The sequence below is a fragment of the Ochlerotatus camptorhynchus genome, unplaced genomic scaffold (genome assembly GCF_037179485.1).
Source record: "Ochlerotatus camptorhynchus isolate MF236.1 unplaced genomic scaffold, CSIRO-AGI_Acam_v1.1 ptg000085l, whole genome shotgun sequence".
Taxonomy (NCBI): domain Eukaryota; kingdom Metazoa; phylum Arthropoda; class Insecta; order Diptera; family Culicidae; genus Ochlerotatus; species Ochlerotatus camptorhynchus.
In genome coordinates, this window is record NW_027040575.1 from 4,070,323 (window position 1) to 4,093,167 (window position 22,845).

At 40.1% G+C, this 22,845-nt stretch overlaps 1 protein-coding gene across 1 annotated transcript in view; it reads left to right on the forward strand.

Annotated features, from left to right (window-relative positions):
- Positions 1-4,414: 4,414 nt before the first annotated feature.
- LOC135698378 (protein muscleblind-like) overlaps positions 4,415-22,845 on the forward strand; it is an 847,806-nt gene continuing 829,375 nt past the window's right edge. Inside the window, exon 1 of the mRNA XM_065218320.1 lies at positions 4,415-5,232. The gene's annotated coding sequence lies outside the window, so the exon portion shown is untranslated. The remainder of the gene's footprint in view (positions 5,233-22,845) is intronic.

Consider the following 22,845-nt stretch of genomic DNA (forward strand, 5'->3'; position numbering starts at 1 on the left):
CGCACTTCCTATGTGCTATTTATACACGTTTTTTTACCACGGCAGCCCGCACCACGAATCTACCGGCCATATTAGTACCACGGCAGCTTGCACGCCAAGAAAAGTCAATATTTACCCGGAACTCCGAACTTCGCCATTTTTGCATGCAACTCGGCCGCTTTCGCTGCTTTGCCTGATGGTCTGCTATATCGCTTGGGCGCTTTAAAACTGATCGTTCGCCCTTCGTCCGGGATGCGGACCAAGGTCGGACCGCTCCGCTAGGGGGCTGTTCATAAACTACGTAGACAGTTTTTTGGATTCTTGACCCCCCCCCCCGGCGTAGACAATTGTCCATACAAAAAAAAATGTATGGGCCGTGGATAATTGCCAACCCCCAACCCCCCTCCCCTCCCCCCCAAATGTCTACGTAGATTATGGACAGACCCTAGAGTAATTTTATCCACTGGGCTACCAAAAGCGGATGTAACTTTTGACGTAGGACTACGTTTTTAATTTCTATACTGGGCGGTCACATTAAAAAAAATCAAAATTCAGACATGAAACGAGAAATCCCAGACACGAACGTAGCTATAGAGCGTAAATTGAACACAAAAAAAATACGCATGCTCACATGAGCGAGCCATTTCGCCAATCAAAGGAAGGAAGGGAGGAGAAAAGCAGTGGTAATAAAAACGATTGCCAAATCGTTTTCTTCATCAGAACTCAGAAGATGCCGAAGATCCCGCCTCTCAAGGGTGAACAAACTGGCTGTATGCAAACAAATCATAGCACCTGCGATCCTCTACGACAAGTTCTTGTGAGGGGTAAGTTTGTTGCTATTGATTCCCACACCCCGTTGAGAAATGTTCGTAGACGTCAGTTTCAGAGGACTGGAGATATGGGCAAAAAACGTGAAATGGCCGATCTGAACAGACAGATCGCTTCAAGAATCGACTCACTCCGAAATGAAAGTTTCGGGCGTGTTGTCCAGAATCTGGATGACCGCTCCAGACCATTCTGGAAGGTAGCGAAGGTCCTGAAAACTCATTCCAAACTCGTTAAACCTCTCAGAGTCTAAAATGATGACGATCGGCTTTTAATCACCCCACAGGAGAAAGCAAATGCGATCGGCGACGGTTGCGTGTTTTTCCTATTCCTGCAATAGCCGCCAAAGGAAGGATGCCTCGCGAAATAACGAACAAACTTCAACGATGCCTTAACGCCTTTGCTGATTATGCCACCATGTGGAAAATTAAAATCAATGCCTCCAAAACACAAGCGATCATGTTCCTCCATCGGCAATCGCCCAAACTGAAACCGGCCCCATCTTGTACTGTAACCATGGATGGTACAAGGGTTGAGTGGTCCGCTGAAGTAACCTATCTCGGGATATTGTTTGACGAAAAGTTCCTATTCCGCTCGCATGTAGAGAAAACCGTAGTCAAGTGTTCCGCCTTGGTTAGGTGTCTGTATCCGCTGATTTGCCGTAGATCCCGCCTCTCAAGGGTGAACAAACTGGCTGTCTACAAACAAATCATAGCACCTGCGATCCTCTACGTAGCTCCGGTGTGGGAATCATGTGCACAGACTCACAGGAACAAAATCCAGGTCGCTCAGAATAGAGTGCTGAGGATGGTTCTCGATTGTCCTTTCGACACTAGAATAAAAAATTTACACGAAGAGGCAGGCATTCCCAAAGTAGATTCCAGAATTAATTAAATTAACACTAAACGCATGAGCAGGACTGGTAAATGTCATTTTGAATGAAAGATCTCGCACGATATTTACAGAGATACTTCTGTCACTATCATTGGATGAGAAAACGATGATAGAGATTTTCTTCAAAATCTCATCGAATTTTTTGTAATGATAGAACGTGACAGTGTTGTAATCATCGTAATTACTAGCTCATTTAATGCTATTAAATTTACTTGTACCGAGGAAATCTTAATAATATATTCACTCTACCGATTACATACCGTGGTTTGTTTAAATTCATCTAAATCAGTTAGAAATGTTGATGTCAAAACCGCATAAGAATTATTCTCATGAATGCTTGATAATTGAAAATGACAAGAAAGCTAATGATAGGTAGTTTCGTCTCGTGATAGTGAGAGGACCTGTTTTCTCATCGTCACATGACGGCCGTGATGTTTACCAACTCTGATCCTGAGCAAAGTGAAAATATCCCAGCACCATATTGATTCAATCACCAGATGGACATAACATCCCCTTCTGGTTATCTGGAATCACCGGATCAATTCCTGATAGTATACCTAGAGACACGATTTTTATTTTCAAAATAGCATAAAATTGTTTGCATAGTGGAAATATGCCATACCGATTATGCTTCTGGGTAGCCAAAAAAACGGTCTTCTGGATATGCGGATTCACCGGAAATGTGGTCATTGTCGAAAAATGGCTCTAGAGATCTGCGATTTTTTAGAAAACGCATAGAATCCATAGCAACTGGGGATATCAGCACCATACGGATTCGATCCCCCATAAAATGCATTTCAATTGCTGAAAGAAGACCTAGATCCGCAATTAGAAGTTTATTCTGATTTATCCAAGATGACTCTTCCAATTTCCCCCGGAAATTTCTTCGACCCGTCCACGGGCACTAGTTCCAGCTTCATTAAGATGTGCCATTTTCTCCTAGAGGCTACTTTTATTGGAGCTTGTTCCCTCATCATTTTCAGACTTCCTCCAGAAGTTTCTTCCTACTGCTGCCTGTAGATTGATGCAATTTATCCTTTTTACTTGTCCGGGAGTCTCACTGACTTGCCCCGAAAATTTCTTCTGGCTTCTTCCGCAAATTTATTTTGTTGAAACTTTTTGCAAACAATGTGTCATCTAATCCTGAATACTTATTGTGAGTAACTGTTTTGAGTAGAAACCATCAAAATAATCAATTTTTCAAATAAATTCGTGGATTCCCAAAAAAATTTGAATGGATCACTTCGGTAGTTTAAAGTGTCGTTTCCTACCACTCGAGCTTTACCATGGATGAGCAATATTATGAGATTTTTCTTCTCAGACTTCGAGAAAATAGGGTTTTATTTATGAAAGACCCAAAAAATCTTAAAATTGTTGCCCCATTTTTTTGAAGTCTCTGTTGGATTATATTAATTGCCTCTAATGAGCCAGGTTGTAACAAATTGAGCTCAGTTTTTCGGAGTTTAATTAAGAACTAATTATAATTTTTTTTACGCTGTACCAAACATACGCAAACATACCATTGCAACGCCCATGACATACACAATACATTTCTACCGACTTCGGTTATTTGTTACCGAAATTTAAATAGCTTATCTGATCGGTTTGTTAGTATAAAACCTTCAAACCGTTCAAATGTCAGTAAAAAATTACCGATGTAACTACTAAATGCGAATTTGAAGAACCTCATGTCGTGTTGCCTATATAATATTATGCGATGTTGAAATTGCACTGAACAAACACAAACATCGCATTGCATAAACATTTTACTTTGAAAGTCCAGATTTCAAACGGAAGATTCGGAATGAGAAATGTTTCTAAGAAACATTTCAATGATGTTTGTCATTTAATATTGACGGTTCCGTCCTCTGCTACGCAGGCGTATTGCCATTTTTCGTTGCACGGCGATACGTAAAACATTATTATTCTCAAAACTGTTTGATCTGTTTTATTTTCATTGAAGTATCAGGAACATTTGATCAAAAAGACTGTCATTAATTTATAGTTGATGTTTCTCAATAAACATGATTTATGACAAGTTTTTCGGATTCTGAATACAGCATACTGAACTCGTGATCTCAATTTTAGAACAATTTGTCCGTTCTTGCTCTAAATTGTTTGCGATCCAAAAATGATACACTGTTAATGCGGTTTGCAATTACATCATCAATACTCAATTTTAAATGTTTTCAAAGGTTTATGAATATATACCTATCGGTATAAAACGACACAATTATACCAAGATTGAATCCTAGTTTGCGTGAAATGTGTCAAATTTGTATAATTGATTGACTATTTGTTTACTCAAGAAATATATTTTGACAGCAGTTTTTGGTAACCTACGACTGGTTTTGTTTGTTCTTGCGCAGTAGAGCTTTCTACCTTCAGATTTCGCTCTCTCACAACTACACAAGTTTTTCCTCGCGCTTGATTTCTAGGAAAATCATGCCTGAATCGAGAGAACATGCCACAACAATCTTCCTTGTCGCTTGTCATAAATTGTACATCTCTCCTTGCATGGATGAATACGGTGGAACTGTGGGAGTAGATTAGTTTCCAAGAGCATATGAAAGCTGTCTGTATATGAAAAATTCCTCGGAAAATTTCGATACAACCCTGTCCCGTGTGGTGGTGGAAAAGAGCACGAGAGAGCGCGGCACAGACCAATGCCCGAGAGCTTCCTCCTTACTGTAAATCAGCAATTTTCGGTCCCAATTACGCCACCTTTTCGCTCTGCTCGCGCTACTGTTGCCTGCTATTTGTGCTCTCCGCTTTCAATGTTCTTGTTTTTTGCGTTGTTAACCACCTTCCTAATTGCCCACCCGCTTAGACCAATCGATTCACTCGCGGGAATCCTACGCCGCCGAGAAATTGTGAAAAAGTGATGGCCCAAATCCACGAGTGAAAAGTGCCAAGTCCCTGTTCCGAAAGATGTGTGTATCTTGAACCTTCAAATCCCCCGCCGTGTGGAAAAATAATAATAATAAAAACGTGAGGACGTGTGAAATCTGTCACGAAGAATACAAAGAAAATCTCACACACACATCCACCCTATCGTTGTGATTATTTTCTTGTTAGTTGGTATTCCCGTGCACGCGAGAATTCAGAGGAAAATTTGACTGGTTACCACGCAGTGCTACCATCGCTCATTCCTGTGTGCGCTTCTCTCCCGGAAAAGAATCCTCTAACAAATATTGAAGCACCAATACAGTCACAAACGAATCGAACCTACGGCTCTTCATCGGAGCCATAACAAAAGCGAAAACATCTGTGGCATACCAATACCACACTCTGGTACCTACCGCTTGTTTGAGTGATAGATTTTGTTTACGTGTGCGAATACTCCAAAACAAATACGTGGATCATCATCGGAAGCTCATGGAAATGCTTGAACCGTCGGAAAATTTGGATGCTTCCTGAAACTGTCAAATAAGCAGAAATTGAATTTCCTCATCGTTGCATTGATTTGCGAGAAGGAGGAAATTTCCAGGAAAACAACAACGCGTTCTTAATTGAACACATATTGACAAGCAGGTAATTGAAGTAACCTCACTTGATTTTCACGTGTCATCAAGATGTGGAAGTGTGAGTGTCCGGGTAAATAATTGCCATATGTAGATAGATAAGGAAACAAAGGAACAATTTATGCAAAAGCAGAACTAGGTATAGTGAATTGACGATTTTTTCATCGGTTGATTGCAATCATATTTTCACAAACAAAATTTGAAACTCGCGATGTTGTAGTGATTTATCTTTGCTCTTATTATTTCATTGAGACAACCAATTAACCCATGCTTCCTTCGTTTTGACTGCAATGAACCTTGAAGGCCGGGTAAAACTAGAAGAAAGACATAAAAACTAATCAGTCAGAAGTAGAATGATGTGCTTTTGTCACGGACCATTGAGTGTCACCGGCATGGCCCTTCTCGTATGCTGTGTGATTCATTAGGTTGCTATCCAAATGAAGCAAATCAGTTTGCCTTATGTCTTATGTATGTACAGTTAATTCACGCTTTTATCAAGTGGAGTAGATACCTTTGACCTTTTGACCGTAGTTTCTAACCCGAAGAGACCTTCGACTGGGCCTTCTCGGATTGATGCTGAAATGTGTGGTCACTTTATGCTATTCGAGTTTACCGTTTATTATTTATTTAGTTTATTTGAAGTGGTCCATTTAACTTATAGTCATTTGCGACCAGTCATTGCATTGGAATTTTCAGACCTATAATTGGATTTATATTGGTGTTAAAGTTCGAAACTATGCTTTTGCATAAGAAGTTCGGGAATTGATAAATTACTGTTAAACTCAGGAAACATGCACATCTCAAAATATGAATTGTCGAAAATTCCACTTCATTTCCGAATTTATGTCAGGGATAAGGTTAATTTGGAACTTTTTCATTCATTTTTATAATAGAATTCATTTTCGGCTATCCCATCTTCAAATAGATAGTTTAGTTATATTAATCTCAGTATAAAAATTAAAAATTTCCGCACTGCTTTCACTGAAGATGAGAGAGCTCTCGATTGTATCACCAGTGAGAACACAGTGTGTTACTCTACGGTACGGACAATTTGGCTTTTGATTTGTTTGTTTATTTACCTATCATTCATCGGACTCGTTTGTGGTCCTAATGAACAGTTAAATTTATGGACAAGACAAGAACATTAAAAAAAAACTTTCTAAACTAGTGTATTACAAAAAGCTATCGCCTTAAAGAAAGTTGTTGTTAAAAGGTTCTTATGGTCAAGTTGAAGTCAAACAATTCAAAAACGTCGTTAAAAGCACTACACATAAATCTAATGGGGTCATGTTGTCCATATTGAACATTTCGCAAGATCCTGCTGGCGTAGTCTCCTCTCTGGTGCGTACAAATTAAATTCGATCAGGATATTCGGGGCATCAATTTCTCCTTTCAGCATTTTCGCCACAAAAACCGCTTGAGCAATGGAGTGTCGTCGTTCTAGCGTATCTAGTCCGAGAAGATGGCAACTTTCCTCATAGGGTGGTAAGTTGAAAGGATCATTCCACGGGCGAGTGCGAAGTGCGTATCAAACGATTTTTTTCTGCACTGATTCGATCCTACCATTTCATCTGGCATGATACGGGCATCAGGCAATCACACTTGACTACAAAATTGATCGTACCAGCGAGCAATACATGGATCGTAGGCAGACTTGATCCTGGAACTCTGCAGAAATTTTGAATATAAATTCAAGCTGCCTATTCGCTTTAGGCAATCCATTTTCTTTCCTTTTGGAATTAACGAAAGGCGAAAACCGCTTCGGGTTCCTACGAAGGCTGTTCTGCGTCAGAATAACGTATCGTTTGTAAATAAATCGGTTGTACAGTCGATACATGTTATTTCCAGTTCAGAGAAAAATTAGCAAATGGCGTCAGATTTGACAACCGAAATTGACAATCGTCACTGATAGATGCTTTTGAGATTTTCGAACACTGAACCAAAATCGTTTCTTGAAGACCGAGTTGAAGACCTTGTTCGCATGACAACACATAAACTATGAAAGAAAACATTCAAAAACAACAAATGAAGGAATATTGAAATATTTGAATAGAAAAATAAATTAAAACTGCTTTTCAGCGCATTGACAAAAGAAGATTCTCCAACCAACCTATGGACTACTACACTACACACTTAGAAAAACTCATGTAAATTTAGGTGCTCTGAGAGTGACATATACGAGCTTCAATTTTGACATAAATTTGAGTCATAACAGACGTCAAATATAGCTTAATCAAACGTACTTTTCGTCGAGCAACGAACTTTTCAGTCTCGGAGCACTTAATATTACATGACATGTTTGTTTACGTCTCATCTTTTATGTCAAAGATGGATTCCGTCACTGGTAAAATTAGTTATTTCCAAGTGTGTATTTCATTTCATGAGGACGCCGTCTCCACAATTATTTAGTAGATTCTAGGGTTACATGTGGTTCTAGTATAGCCTGGTTTATACAATTGATAATCCAGCGGATCGGGACGATTGCATCAAGAGGGATCGATCTGTCTTCAACCGAGGCTTCGAACAATGATAGTTATTATTCGGTTGTGTTTATGTTTGACAGCTGCGGATGTTGCTTCTTCTTATTTGTGAAATGACGATGCATGCTAAGATATATGTGAATCAGCGATACTCACTTGCGTGAATATTATGCGCTTTAAGGTGATACTCTAAGGAAGCCTTAGCATGAAACTTTAAAGGCACAAATGTCAGCTTCCACAAAACATACAAATTTGAACTGCTACTCCTAATTAACTGTGCTACTACAAACAGAAAGTAGCAATTTCAAATTTGTATGTTTTGTGGAAGCTGACATTTGTGCCTTTGAAGTTTCACGCTTAGGCTTCCTTAGAGTATCACCTTAAAACAGGGCAACGAGAACGGCAGAAATTTCGTAGAGCATGGTGATCTTATTCATTTCAGCTGACGTAAACGCGAATTGGACCGCTTCGGCTTTGGACCAGGTCGGCGAAGAGGAACACTGCTGATGATGGCTTGATTAACCTTTCCGTTGAAATAAACCACTGCATCGTCCACACATCTCGGGAGTCAATACCACAGATTGCCTCACACAATGCTGTGTAATAAGCACGGTGAAAGTCCAAGCTTTGCAGATCAACAAGAATCCGAAGCGGCAAGGAAGAAGTCGTCAATCTTAGTGCGTAAGCCTCTAACGTTCTGGTAATAGATGTTGAGACGACGTTAATCTGGCAGGGAGTTGTAGCGTTGGATCACTGCAGACCAGAGGCGCATGAGAGATGGAAATACTGTTGCTGCTAAGTACTTGCCTGGAACAGCAGACTGGAAGCAGGGTTGAAGTTTTTTACGACACTCGCTTCGTTGTCATGTCCGAAAGTCTGTTTTTATTCGGACTCTTATGCTCTTCCGTCGTCTGTCTTACATAACACAAACGGTAGAACAACATTCGAGCAAAAATAAAATTGTCAAATAACTATCATATGACATGTGTGATTTCGTTCTACTTCCTCAATTTGGTGTAAGTTAATCCATTTCTGATCAGAAATGTTATTACTAGGACATCGTTGCTTGCTATTTTCAGAATTCACGCCAGCACAACATCAGCATCAGTTTTGCAAGTGTCGGAAGCAAATATGTTGACTACGGTGACCACTTACAAGACTGGCTGAAAGACCCTTTCTCCAACTCCGTAAACAGATCCGAGATGACTTTGACTGCTCCCATCAACATACGGCGCGACTGAGATGGGTGGAAAAGGGGCTTCCAAAGTACTTAGGGTTGTGCGTCCCAGAGATGACACCATTATAGAGCCATGAAGCATAATCTCGCAAGCGATTTCGTTGGCAATACTCGGTGACGAAGCATTAGAGTGTAATTGACAGATGCCATAATGCGCTAATGGTTGTTGTCTTAACGAAGAAGCCGTGCGGAAAACCATCAGGACCAGGAATGGAACGGTAATTTGAATACTTGCCTGTAAGTGCAGACTGGAAGACCTCGTTACCATCTCCGAACACAGAACCAGAACGACTGTGAAGACGATGAACAGCTTCAAGCTCGACTGGTTCGGAGGGATCAGAGGCTTGAATGTGAATTTGATGATGTCGAAGACCAAAACAGAGCAGGTGTGATGTGTTGATGAGATCGTATGCAGCAGCTGAAACTAAGATTTTTTCAGAAGAGGAGTGCTCAGGATAGCATGTGTACTTGCCTGAAATAGCAGGATGGAAGACCCCGTCTCTTTCCCCGAGACGACTATGTTGACGCTGATCACCAGAAGCCTCGACTGTGTCGGGGAGATAGGGACCCTCCAAACTGCCTTCTAACATGCGTCCTGGTGATGATCCAAGTGCCGCTGCTGGTGTCCTGATGCCAGTGGCTCGAAAAAATTCGACTGTTCCGAAGAATTCCGACCAGAGCCTCCACCTTCAGCAGTAGCAGAGGTGATTATGGTCACTGTTGTCGTCCGACGATTTTCGAATTCTCGTAATCGAATTCCCTCGGGCTATGTTTCACACGAGAGCGCAGCAGTTCTGAGATGCTTAGGAACTCCAATTTTGAAGGAGAAGAAATTCAGTGCTGCTAAATCCTTTCCCTTAGGCACTAGTTTCACCACTTTCGGCTTGCAGTTCGGGTCTAGAAAATCACTAGCTAAGGTAGCAATATCGTCTTCAGTTGTGCTAGTTTCGAATGAACGTTTTGGTGTATGTCTACCCAAGTCTCGGGGATACTGGTCGGACAAGAAATTAGATGCCGGTGTCTTCGGGATTGATTCCACCTTAGTACTGAGAGCACAAATCGCTGAGTGAATTTCCACGATGTCGGTTTTCATCATTTAGATTGCCGCCGGCAATGTTGCGCATTGACTTTCGTATCCTTTCGCTATGGTGCGGTATTGATCGTTAGCAAACAATTCCGCACAGCAGTCACACATCCAGAAAACATTTTGCTCATGAACCTCGAGCATGTCCAAATCGCATAGAAAACAACACCACAATAGCCGCGACAGAATAAGCTATCAGAATCGGACACTGTTTTTTTGGCATTTCTTGCAGGTCATGGCTACACGCAAATTATTACAAGTTGGCGAAACTGAGATTTTTCAGTGCTCCCGTAGGTAGACACTTATAGCGAATTCGTTTATTATCGCGAAACCGAACTTTTTGTCAGTGCGAACCTCAACCTGAGCTAGGTTTTAAAAACAAACGAGCAAACTGACGTTCGTCAGAAAACAAGCAGACCCAATCTTGATACCCGATCCAGGTTGGAACTGAATAATAAACGAATTCACTATTAGTTTTTTCTACCGAGCTCGGCTGTGCAAATCTCGGCAAAATAAGTTTCACTGAGATCTCAGCAAAAGTGACATGTGATTACTGAGTCTCGGATAATGCTTAGCTGAATCTCAGCAAACAAATGAAATGTTTGCTGATATCTCAGTAAAACTTTTTTTTTGCCGAGATTTGCACAGCCGATCTCGGTAGAAAAATCTAAGTGTGTAGGTTGTTAACAGTGGATGATACGAATACGATAATGCGGGTAAGTAAGGTAAGCAGACTCTAAAGATGTAACGCCAATCGGTATGCAACGAAATACAAGGCAGCTTTTAGCTTTTGCTTCCAGATAGCGATTCAGCAAAACAAAATGAGTAGGGGTAGGGAACAAAGCGATGATACACACGCAACTGCCCCCCTAAACCCAGCAACACTAAGGCTTTCGGTAAAATGGCGTTCGGTGAAATGGCATTCGGCCAAATTTTCCATAGTTTTTTTTTCGCCCCTCCTTAGCTCGAAACCTGGTTACACCCTTGACTACAGAATTTCCGTTCAATAAACAAATATTGCACTTGACCGAAATTGGTGCATATAAAAGTGTCAGGAATGCAATCTACGATATTTTAAAACACAAATTCACTCGTAAAAACAGACAAATCGCGTATAGGAAAATAGGGATCTTATTAGCATTAAACTATCTACATTACGATGAAATAACTGAAAATTCAACTTGGTTTTACGATAGCATTGTATAACAAAAAGTAATGAAAAGCCCCAAATTAGCGATCCATAACTATTGATATGTATATTTTATGCCTGAATTGCAGTATTTGGACAATCTAATATAAAGGAAATACTCGGCCTTTAAAATAAGGTGTGGCAGCGGTATTGTTTGGTATTTACTTTCAACCAAATAAACGATAAATGGTCCCATTTATAGATTAATATTTCAAAAGGTCTTATCTGTTCTGCCCTGTTCGCTTCTCTTCGTCGACTTTCTATTTGGATACCACGGCTTATCAACACACATTTTGATAAAAAGAAGGTATTGTTTAGCTCTCAAAACGTCAAACACACTTGGGAATGTTTTTTTGCAGCCGAGTTATTAATGAAAGAGAAAGTCAGTGAAGAGCATCAATCGATGCTCTTCACTTAATGTTTTTGTTTCTCTATTTTTCAACTGTGTATATTATTCTCTTCTTCTTTATTCTGTTGTTGAGTCTCTTTGTCTCAGACGCCATTTCGGTTAGAACTGACGTTTTTGTGCTACGCTTTATGAAAAAATAGTTAATACGGCCTAATTTTAGTCAAAATTTTCTGTTACTACAACCCAAGGCCAGATTCACTACTTAATGAAACCATCTTTGCTTCTGATGGTTAAAACTGGTTTTCAGAAATCTGCTGGATTGGACGCTTCCGGATCGACAATCCAAGCGTTGGTATGACCAGCTGCAACGTTCTTCTCGAACCAGTTAAATAGTCTCACAGTTGTCGATTAGTTCAGAATGAAACATTCCGCACGAGTGCGTCTCGATTCCGAATAACATAGGAAAAATGGCTCTAATGTTGGCCTATGGATCTAAGATTGGGCCCTTCGCTAAAAATCTACTATTTATCAATTGTATCTAGATGAACGCGTCATTGGGACGGTACTAATGGATATTATTGGTTGCTATTGAAAATTTGGTCGATTGCTGAATTTATGTATGGGCCCAAATTAGGAACACCTAGGCCGACATTACATACATTTCCCCTATATAAATAATATGTTAACTATTCTTAAAAATGTACTTCTCCAGATATTGTTGGTTTTATCAGTTTTGTTTTCGACAGTTTGATTTGTGATTTTTTTCCAGTGTGTTTTTTTTCTGTAAAGGCAATTTAGTTTCCTACACAGAAAAAATTCTGAATTTTAACTATCGCCTAAAATCTCCCTTCATTTAATTTTGAGCTATACTTGGCATAAACAGCGAAATCGTTTGCAGTTTGCATACAATATTGCTAATTTATGCGGTATTGCGCTTAAATTTACACGAAATATCGCGTAAATTTATGCCAAATCTAGCGTTAATTTTATGTGCGCTATATTTAGCAGAAATTTACATGAATTTTTTGAACGGTGTACAACTTTGTCTCAGACGTAATTTCGAATAAATGAGCCGTTTTCGTGATTTGATTTATTTAAAAATAACGAATATGCCATTTCGAAAAATTAGGCGTGACTCAAAATGGCTGAATTGAAACAAACTTGGTTCATTGCCCCAGCGAAAAATTATGCGAAGTTTCATGGAATTCTGAGAGGTAATATCTAAAATTTGTTTCTTTTCTCGCTATTTGGCCTGGAACTGCTATATTGTAAACTTATTGTGGAGACAATAAGATCATTTGACCAATACAATACAATTGCAATAGAGTTATTTGCCAGCAACAGAACGTAATTCCTCTATTGTTATTTTATTGTAATATTATGGTTATTTTTTATAGGGGCCTGGGCCTCCAATAATCGGTGACTCCTGTTTCTGGAAATCGCTTGCGTTCTCTTCACAGTTCTCCTTGGCCTCCGGAGTCGACGCATCCATTTCCTCTTCGAGCACTTCAATTTCGACCTCCGTTACCTTGTCGTTGTTGTCCAACAATACAACGATGTGCTTTTCAACCTGTTTTTGTTTTTTCTTATGCCGTACTTACCACTTGAAGCTGGAATTCTCGCGTCAATTTTAAAACAGACCAATGTAACATATCCACCATTTTGAGAAAATCGAAGTTGGAGTTCGACAGATTGTTATTTTAACTGTTTAAAAACAATACATTTTGCAATACTATTTTCAATGTAGTCAGTGTATAATAACGTTGAAAATTCAGAAGAAACGGTAAAATCACAATTTTACTTTGAATTTCATGCAACAACATAGAAAAAACCACATAGGACGTTTTGACAAGTCGAGTTGTACATTGGACTTGTTACATTGGACGATTTTTCAATGACATAATCAATGAGTGTTACATTGGACGTTTTGTCTACATGATACTAGATTTCCTTTCACAGATTTCAGAGTATAGTACCTAACTTCAGATTGGCCCCGCCTTTGGAAAATAAGCACCAATCATGTTAGGCAGTCCGAATGACCGAAATAACAATCATGTACCCATCATTTCAAACTGTAAATTAGACAATTTTTGATCAATGATTATCTAAAATAAATGAAAGTAAATTTGGATGGATGTTTTTGTATCACATATAATGATAGAAGAGCAATAATTTGTATCGCTTAACTCGATTTGTTTACATTTGTTACTTAGGACCTTTTGAAAAGTGACGCGAGAATTCATTCTCTGCGCCTCCACCTTGCACAAGAAACACTTGTTTTTGATCCCGTCGTTGAAATTTTTCCTGTTCCGACTGAGGAAATTTGTCGACCTGGTGCTTGTCAGCGATTTGGATTCCATTGAGTTGTTTGAACCACCTTCTGCCATTTTGAAAGTTTATCGCCACCACAGGCTGCTAGTTTCAAAAGTTTACATCCGTTCAAGAGACCATCCGCCATTGTATCCAGCTGCACGCATTGAGTACAACTTCGCACGATGCGATTTCAATGTTTTTATCGCGAGAATCGCAGCTATGGATTGGGAGCATTTATTTAGCCGACCCACCGTTGAAGTCGGCGTTTCCGTATTATATGATAACATTTTTCAAATAATCCACAGAACTATTCCAGTAGTGACTGGTAAACCTTCTTTTAATTTCGAACAACCGTGGTGGAATCCATCTACCCCGTAAACGTTACTTTTATGGGAGTGTGTTCAATCACATCAAAAATTGTCTTGTCATAATCAAGTCAACTTATATTGGGTTCCTGGTCATTGCGGGATTGAGAGAAATGAAAGAGCTGATGCACTAGCAAGACTCGGGTCTTCTCATAAGTTCATCGGGCCAGAGCCCTTTTGTGGCTTACCGGCTGCATCTCTTAGAATGGAGCTAAAAGCGTGGGAATCTTCAAAAGTGGAGGAAAACTGGAAGAACGCTTCTATTGCTAGGCAGTCCAAGCGATTCATTAATCCAAACATTTCTGTGACCCACAAAATCCTGGAACTTTCTAAGAAAGATCTTAGTATATATGCAGGTCTTATAACAGGTCATTGTCCGAGCCGTTATCACTTGAACCTGATTGGAAAACTTCAAGATGTCGCTTCTGTGGCATAGAAAAGGAAGACTCGGAACATTTGCTATGCCACTGTCCGGCGATTTTCAATAAAAGGCGTAGGTTCTTCGACAAGGGGCTGATAGAACCCTTTGACATTTGGAGACCAACTCCCAGCACGGCAGTGCACTTTATTCGAAGTATAATGCCGTGCTGGGATAATACTATTAGTCAAATGATGGCGATCACTCCTAATAATAGTGATACGGCATCTTGATATAGCTAAAGAAAAAAAAAATGAGAAATATATCACAATAGATCAGAAAAATGGTCGCAGTGATAAGAATACCCGACAAGGAAAAAAAAGAACGTTATTTTCGCTTCAGAGCTGCTGAAAAATGGTCTGCCGTGCAGCTTGCAGAACCCAAGTACAATAGTTCCCAAGAAATATTTTTTGAGGGGTCTGTAGATCATGAATGTACGATAAAACGATAAAACTTGCAATGTTACATGGATTTGCATGAAGTTCGCTTTTGTGAGTGTATCGAAAGCCTCCAGCGTGGCTTTAAAGAAACTCCACCGTCGTCATGGTGATCAGCTGTTATTCTGGTAGATGACACCTGCTATAGTCAAAGTTCCTCCACCGATGCCACTTCTGGAAACCCTTTTGTTGATTTCCTTTAAAGCGTTTTCGAACTCTATCAAAAACGTCCATCGCATCAGCTACTAAGCTACAAAAATCATCTGCCGCAGTTTAACTTCAGCCATGATACTATTTACAAAGTCCTTTTCTAGGACAACGCATCGAAAGGTGCAGGTCCTGATCATATTCCACCGGATTCCACAGATTCATGAAAGAGCGTTCGACGATCTCCAACTTAATGACCTTCACCAACACTCTTATTGGCAGCATCGAAAAGCGTCAGCAAGTCGACGCCGTGTAGAGGAAGTATTATGGCCTTAGTGGTCCCTCTAATTGGGCATACGGCCTAAACATTTCATTAAACCTACAATTCATCATTGCTGTTCTGCATGCCTACGTTGAAACAAATGTGAAAACTTAGTTTGAACTAGATTTAGTTCGTATGACCATTTAAGCTGCAGACTTGCTTGCACAGGCAAAAATGACTTGTATTAGCCAATTTTTGGCTGTATATGCTAATCTGCAGCTAAATTGTAAATTGGGTAGTGCCAACATCTCTTCTTCTTATTAGCATTTCAAGCTTATTGCTTATCGCATATTAGCTTATTGCGTGCCCTCAATTTAGTGTTGTAGATGCACTTTCACAGTTATTATTTGAGAACTTTCGTGTCTGTACCATTTTTGCATTAGTATAATTGTTTGGCAAGTACCTACAATCATGTCCAGGGAAGTCGGAGAAATTTTCCAACCCGAAAAATGTTTAGACCGGTCTGGGAATCGAACGCAGCCACCTAAGGGAGGTCCCATAACTGGTATATTGACTTATCTAAGGCATTCGATAAAGTCTCTCACAACCTCGCTGTCACAAAGCTGAGCCGATTTGGCCTTCCACCGTTCGTTAGCTGGATAAAATCATATGTATCAACCAGGAAGACATTCTTCACGGTTCATGATACCAGATCCGATGTGTTCAATATTCCATCGGGTGTTCCACTATAGGGAGTAACTTAGGACCTCTTATTTTCGTTTTATTTATCAGCGACGTGCATTCTTGTAATGCCGACGATTTTAAGATTTACCGTGCGATCAACTCAATTGTATACTGTTGTGCACTTCAAACTGATATTGAGCGGTGTCAGATGAACGGAATGCAAGCCAACACTATCAAATACAAAATCATTACCTTCGCTCGTGGTCACTCACCGATCAGATTTGATCACTCGAAGAATTAATCGCTACATGAAAGAGTTGACTCCATTAAGTATCTTGGATTCATCTTAGATAGCAAATAAAATTCAATATGTCAATTGCAAATTCCACGGCGCCGGTGGTGTAGTGGTGAGCGTGACTGCCTCTCACCCCAAAGGGCCTGTGTTCAATCCCAGTCAGCGTCGTCGTTATTTTCTGAGGCATAAAAGCTCTGATCAATGCCTTCCTTTGGGAGGGAATTAAATCCGTTGGCCCCCACTCTATGAGTAGATGGGTCGATAGGTAGGGCCCAGGTGTGACTCCCTGGCGTCGGTAGCATTGGTACTCAGTACGGAAAACAGATTCGACAGAAAACGAATCTTAATACTTTATCTTTCGAACGAATCTGTTGGTGTTGGTCCTAATATGAACAGTGCAGCTTATAAACTATACTAAATGTAAACATCCTCTACAAAGAAATCTTAAAAATCAAAATGATCGTTTCTGATATTAACCAGTTTCTTACTAGAGAATGATTTTAAAGCTTATTGCTTATTATCAAGCAATTGTAAACAAATAATGAGAAAGTCACGAATGAGTTTTCATTTTTTCTCCGGCACCAATTTGTGAGCGGTGTAAGAGGATGTAAACAAAGAGAAGAAAATTATTATTTTTCAAGCAAACTTACTTGAAAATTTAAAGTGATCCACTTCGCACTGCTCAGATTGACCATTGGATGAAGTCTACTTTTACTTGATGAAATAATTAAACAAACAAATAAATAAATATCAATTGCCCAAGTGACACATCTGAACATATCCCAGGTACAATCAATACGTAAGAAGGGTCAGATGTCACCATAGGTGGATTACTTCAGGTTTTTTTTTGGTTTAGTGCTAAGTAGTCGTCGACTACCCGCGACTACCACGTCACTGTTCACAATTACTTAAAACGAACCATACAACGTAGCAGAACCATTTTTAAAAACACAGCAGGTTAATGACGAAGCTATTGGCATATAAGTAATTGAAATAATTATCTCAAATCATACTGCACACCATAATCTTTTTTTCCAGGGATTCAATTTTCCTGTCATAATTCTCCATGCAATACCTTTTACATATCCGCAGCCAATGCAATGTTATCAACTACATCAATCACACAATTTCCCGTTACAAACTTGGTGGCAGGAACCGTACACACACACATGACTCAAGGGTGCGTAGGTAGTACCCTAAATGATAGCGTCGCGTTTCGTTCGTCCATCCATTTTAGGTCAGTTGGGCCGACCAGGCGTCACCACACAGTCGACCGAAAGGACATTCGCACTGTAATTTTGCAGTTCTTCTACCACCACCGCCACCGTCTCTCTGTCAAAGTTGCTATGCGAGTGTTATCAGAGCGTCATGATCTTGCTTCCTGCTTTTCAGATGTGTTATTTTAGACCATATGCAATTGTGATGTATTGCGAGAAAGGGGTTGATGGTGGTGCATAATTAATAAGGTCGCCGGAGGGGCCCTAGCATGGAATGCGCTTATGCTGTTTGGTGCATTGAAAAGTGCAACATAAGAACTTCGAATCAAGGGTTCTTTGGGGGTTTTCCAAGAAGGTAATTAAGCGAGTGGAAGCGAGCGAAAAAAGTGTAGGCACATGTTGAGACACCCCTTTCCGAGTGGATAATGAACACACACTTTGAGGAAATCAATAATTACATCCACAGTCAATTAATATATGCACTATTCACTGGACAACCAACAACTGCAGTCATGTGTCATATTGTAGTTGGTATAACCAAGCACATATCAAATATGCGATACCGAGCTGTGATCGACAGCCGGCTGACGTTGGAGATAGAATCGGAGCTATGAAATTGGCCGCCGGCTTGATTTGGCAACATTTGAATGATAAATTGTAATGGAAGTGGTAGGGATGTTCGCTTATTTCTATATAATTACACTGATGCCATTCAAAAGGTACCCGTTTGGGAAATGCTTGCTTTGAATAATCTGGTTGCCTAAATTTGTAATGCACTAAAATAATTACTGATCGTCTTTGTGGCACGAATTGAGTTGCATAGTTGTCATAAACTGGCAGCGATGAGTGAGTGAGTGATGCTTGTCATGGATTTCAACTCTTCGGATAATTAAATGTATAACCTTGTCGTCCAATATCTGTGGAGGCTGGAGCGATGGTGGGCATTTTGCAGGTTCACAAATGCCATCCTGCGTGGGAAATTTGTATGCGCTGCATACAGTCGCATGGAAATGGTGCCACGTTGTGGCTAGGTAAAAGCTGGATTTTTGATACAATCTGTGAACATTTTCCGAATGCAAAGATCCGAAATGAAACATTTTCCATTGAATCGAAAATGGCAAAAACATGTACCAACTGCTAATGAGATGTCAGAATTTACTGACAGGTGCATGCGTTATTCGATCCACTGGCTTTGTTTATTAGCGTGGAGCATTATACTGCAGGTGGGAGGATTAAGTTGATTATCTGTCAGCATGGTTGATTGAGTTGATGATGGTAGCTTCGATGAAGTATCGGAGGTATGGTAAAGGTCAATTTGAAAAACTTATTTTTGACTGTATTTAATATAAGGAAACGGGCTCATAGTCAATTAAACAATTGGCCACTAACATTTTGATCAACCTTAGCTGATATTTCCTTAAGAGTTTATACCTAGTCAAACGACTGAACAAACGCGCTTGGCTTTATTTAAATGATAGGGTTAACTACCCCATTTCCAGCCTATTTAGCACAACCCGCACTTAGCCTTTCTTAATCTAGCGTAGTTTAGCGCCAAACGGAATGTTATTATTACTGATGGCTTTCGAATTTATTTACCTATCCGTACGTACCGTAAGATTTAATAATGATGATGGTCCCACCTCTTACCCTTTGGGACATCCCTGACGTGGTCTCAAATATACCTGTAATTTCGAGAATATTTGTCAAATCACCGTTAAAATTGATTTGGGTATACTCGAGGATTGGGCTAGGTTTCTGTTACATCCAATGTAAGAATGGATTTATTACATCCTCTGCATATGTTTTATACAACCAATTACCATTAAAGTTCATGCTTCGTACAAATAAGTTTTTTCAAAATGCATATTTTTGTATAAAACCGAAGACAACAAATCAAGAAGACTGGCAACTTTGCCTGAATCCAAGCGACAGACACAGTAGCGCTGCGCTCTAGTGAAGGTGGAAGCAACGCATAGAAAAATGAGCAAATTCACATACCTTTCTTCTGAGGATGGGACCTTTGCTATCCAATTCTATAGGAGCATTTACCTTTGAGCGGCAGATGACGGAATTGTGCCTGTCTCATAGCGTCCGTATGAAAAATGGAAGAGTTGCTAGTCTTCTTGATTTGTTGTCTTCGATAAAACCTTCACGAGATTATTTTCTAAACGCAATCTATTTGGGGAAACAAACTTTGTTCGAAAAGTATGCTAACACAATAATTTGAAAATTATTATAAAAATATTCCGGCGAATCTGTTCATGTCCCGAAATATTGCAAATACTGCATACTGTAATCTGTAACGCTCATACTAGGCCTTTCAGGCATGTTCCAGTACCCCCGGGGAAGTGGCCAATTATTGACACGAACCAAAACCCGTCGTGCGACATACCAAATTTCACGATTTTACAAAAATTGACTGGTAATAGCCTTGTTGACAGCCCACGGTCACACGCCAGGGTCTCCGTAACATGCCGGGAGGGCTAGTGTGATCATGGACCATGGACTGTAAAATCATGAACTTGTATGTCACACGACGGGTTTTGAATTGTCTACTTCCCCGGGAGGGCTAATGAGACCGTGAACTGTCAATAAGGCCACTACACGCCAAGTTTTGTAAAATCATGAAGATTGATATGTCGCACGTCGGGTTTTGGTTCTTGTTGAGAATTGACCACTTCCCGGGGGCACCGGAATATTTTCGGGGTCACCGAAATATGCTTGGGATGGCTCGTGTGAACGTCGACTGTCAAAAATGCCATTTCCGGCCAAGTTTTAAAAATATAATGATAATTGATATGTTGCACGACAGTCCGGAACCATGTATTGATTCATTTTTTTCTTGACGGATTCACAGACTTGAATAGATTCCCGACAAAATGCAACTTATTTTTCAGAAAATATTGAGAAATTATGTTTTTAGAACTAATTGAATTTTCAAATCTATGAAAATATAGGCGTTAGGTACGCAAATGTTAAGTATGAATTATGTAGCAGTGGAGAACAGCGGAAGACTTCTCACCTCAATTTACCAACGCTCGTTGCTCATCTTCCTCGCCCACGATGGCGTTCTAGTAGTGCATGCAGGGACTAATTGTTTGGAACCGTAATAGATTTTGGTTTCTTCTCACAATCACTTAGTTTATTTTAAAACACTTGCACCGAACATTTATTCACACGACATTAACATTAAAAGTAACTTTTTATTCTTAAAAACACTACATTGAACTTAATAAACTAGTTACAAAACAAGCAATATATGTACCGGGTTAGTGACCGGTCTCGACGAGATGGTGAAGCAACACTGTTCGGTCAATCTCCCTCGTTGTAGATCGTCGCCTCTAGTAGGTAGCCATCGATCGGTGCTCATATCTCCCGCTCTCATGCAAATGCCCCTAGGAATGAGTTTCTCGAGAGTATCCCCACGCGAATGTATTGCGATCAACGGCTAAGCTGTGGTTGATTCTCCCACTCGGTAGTAGGAATGTGTGTAGTCGGTACAATCAAACTGATAACGAACTGAACCAAGTGTTGCGTCGATCATGCAGTGGTATTCTGAAGCAATTTGCATCTCGCATGCAAACAAATTACACCGTTCGAAAAATTCATGTAAATTTCTGCGAGATATAGCGCACATAAAATTAACGCTAGGTTTGGCATAAATTCACGCGATATTTCGTGTAAATTTAAGCGCAATATCGCATAAATTAGCAATATTGCATACAAGCTTTTAAACGATTTCGCTGTTCATGCCAAGTATAGCAAAAAATTAAACGAAGGGAGGTTTTACGCGATAAAATTCAGAATTTTGTTCTGTGTAACTAAGCTCCCTTGTCAATGCTTTTTGTGGTTTTGATCATCAAATGGATAATAAATATGGATTTATTTCCTTGATTGCTAAAAATGTGCTACCTGGAGAATATGTTCCTTATCATAAGCATATTTTTTTCCTTTCGTTATGTCACGCAAATGCATGCCGGAAGAAAGGAGCAATCTAATAGTGCGAACATTTCTTCAACTGTACTGGAAATTAAACCCGACGCGTCCTGCATTGTACGTCACGTGCTTACTAACTAGACTTCACGATGTTCGTTTCGTTTTGCGGTACTAGGAACAGGATAAATTCAAGATAACAGCCTACAACGACTGATTCAATATTATGAGATTATGGCTCGTACTGTCCGGTATTCATATCTTTTGATCTCTACTTATTAAAGGCATGTAGAACTATCGTGTTCTACAGACCTGCGACCGCAATATTTGATTATCATCCGCTGCAAGCTGGTAAATTGGATCAGTCACTGTTGTTCGAATTTAGACTGATTTACCAAATCCCTCTATCATTTTTGTGCCCGTCCTTTCCCCTCAGTCCACAGCTGCATTCAATCCAAAGGCTCACCAAACAACATGATTTAAATATGTTTTGCGGAAATTTACAATAGCGGAAGGTTGCTGCTTCCGCCCGGCAATTTTAAAATATGCCAAACTAGAAATGCTAATGCAGAAGGTTTGCTGCTTTTTCCTATCCCTTTGACTACTGCACACTCGGAACATGTGAGCCTTAGTCCAATTCCTAAACGGGCCTTCCATCCAGTGCCCAATCGTTGTTGTACTCCGTGTGTCCATTTAAATTCTAAACAAATTAAAACAAATGAGGGAGAAAACACGCTTGCAAAAAGGGGTAGATTTGCTGCATTTAAATAACAAAATTCACCTGCGCCCACGGTAGCAAAGGCCCACCGCGGCTGGTCTTATCCCGTTACAGAATCAGACCGAAAGCAATTCGATAGCGAAGAAACTGGCCCAAGGAAGTCAAAACGTGTAGGCAAGGACGGACGGCGGCTCGCTGCGTCTTGCCTCCTGGCGAGCGATTTAGATTCAACCCTCCTAATTCCAATCCCCGAAGCTACAGAGCCCGCTACCTTACTTCCATTGCTTAAGAAACGAAAACGAAAGAAAAAAAAATTCTGGGACACCCCTTTAAATCTAGTTCCTTGACAGGTTTAGGGTTGATTGCCAGGGAGGAACGAGATGATTTTTTTTTCGGTCTGAAAAAAATCGTGCCTCGTTTCGAAATATTAGGCTAGGTAGCAGAAGCAGCAGAGCATCATCTGCTCTGGACCCCGGCGAGAACGTGATCCTGTTC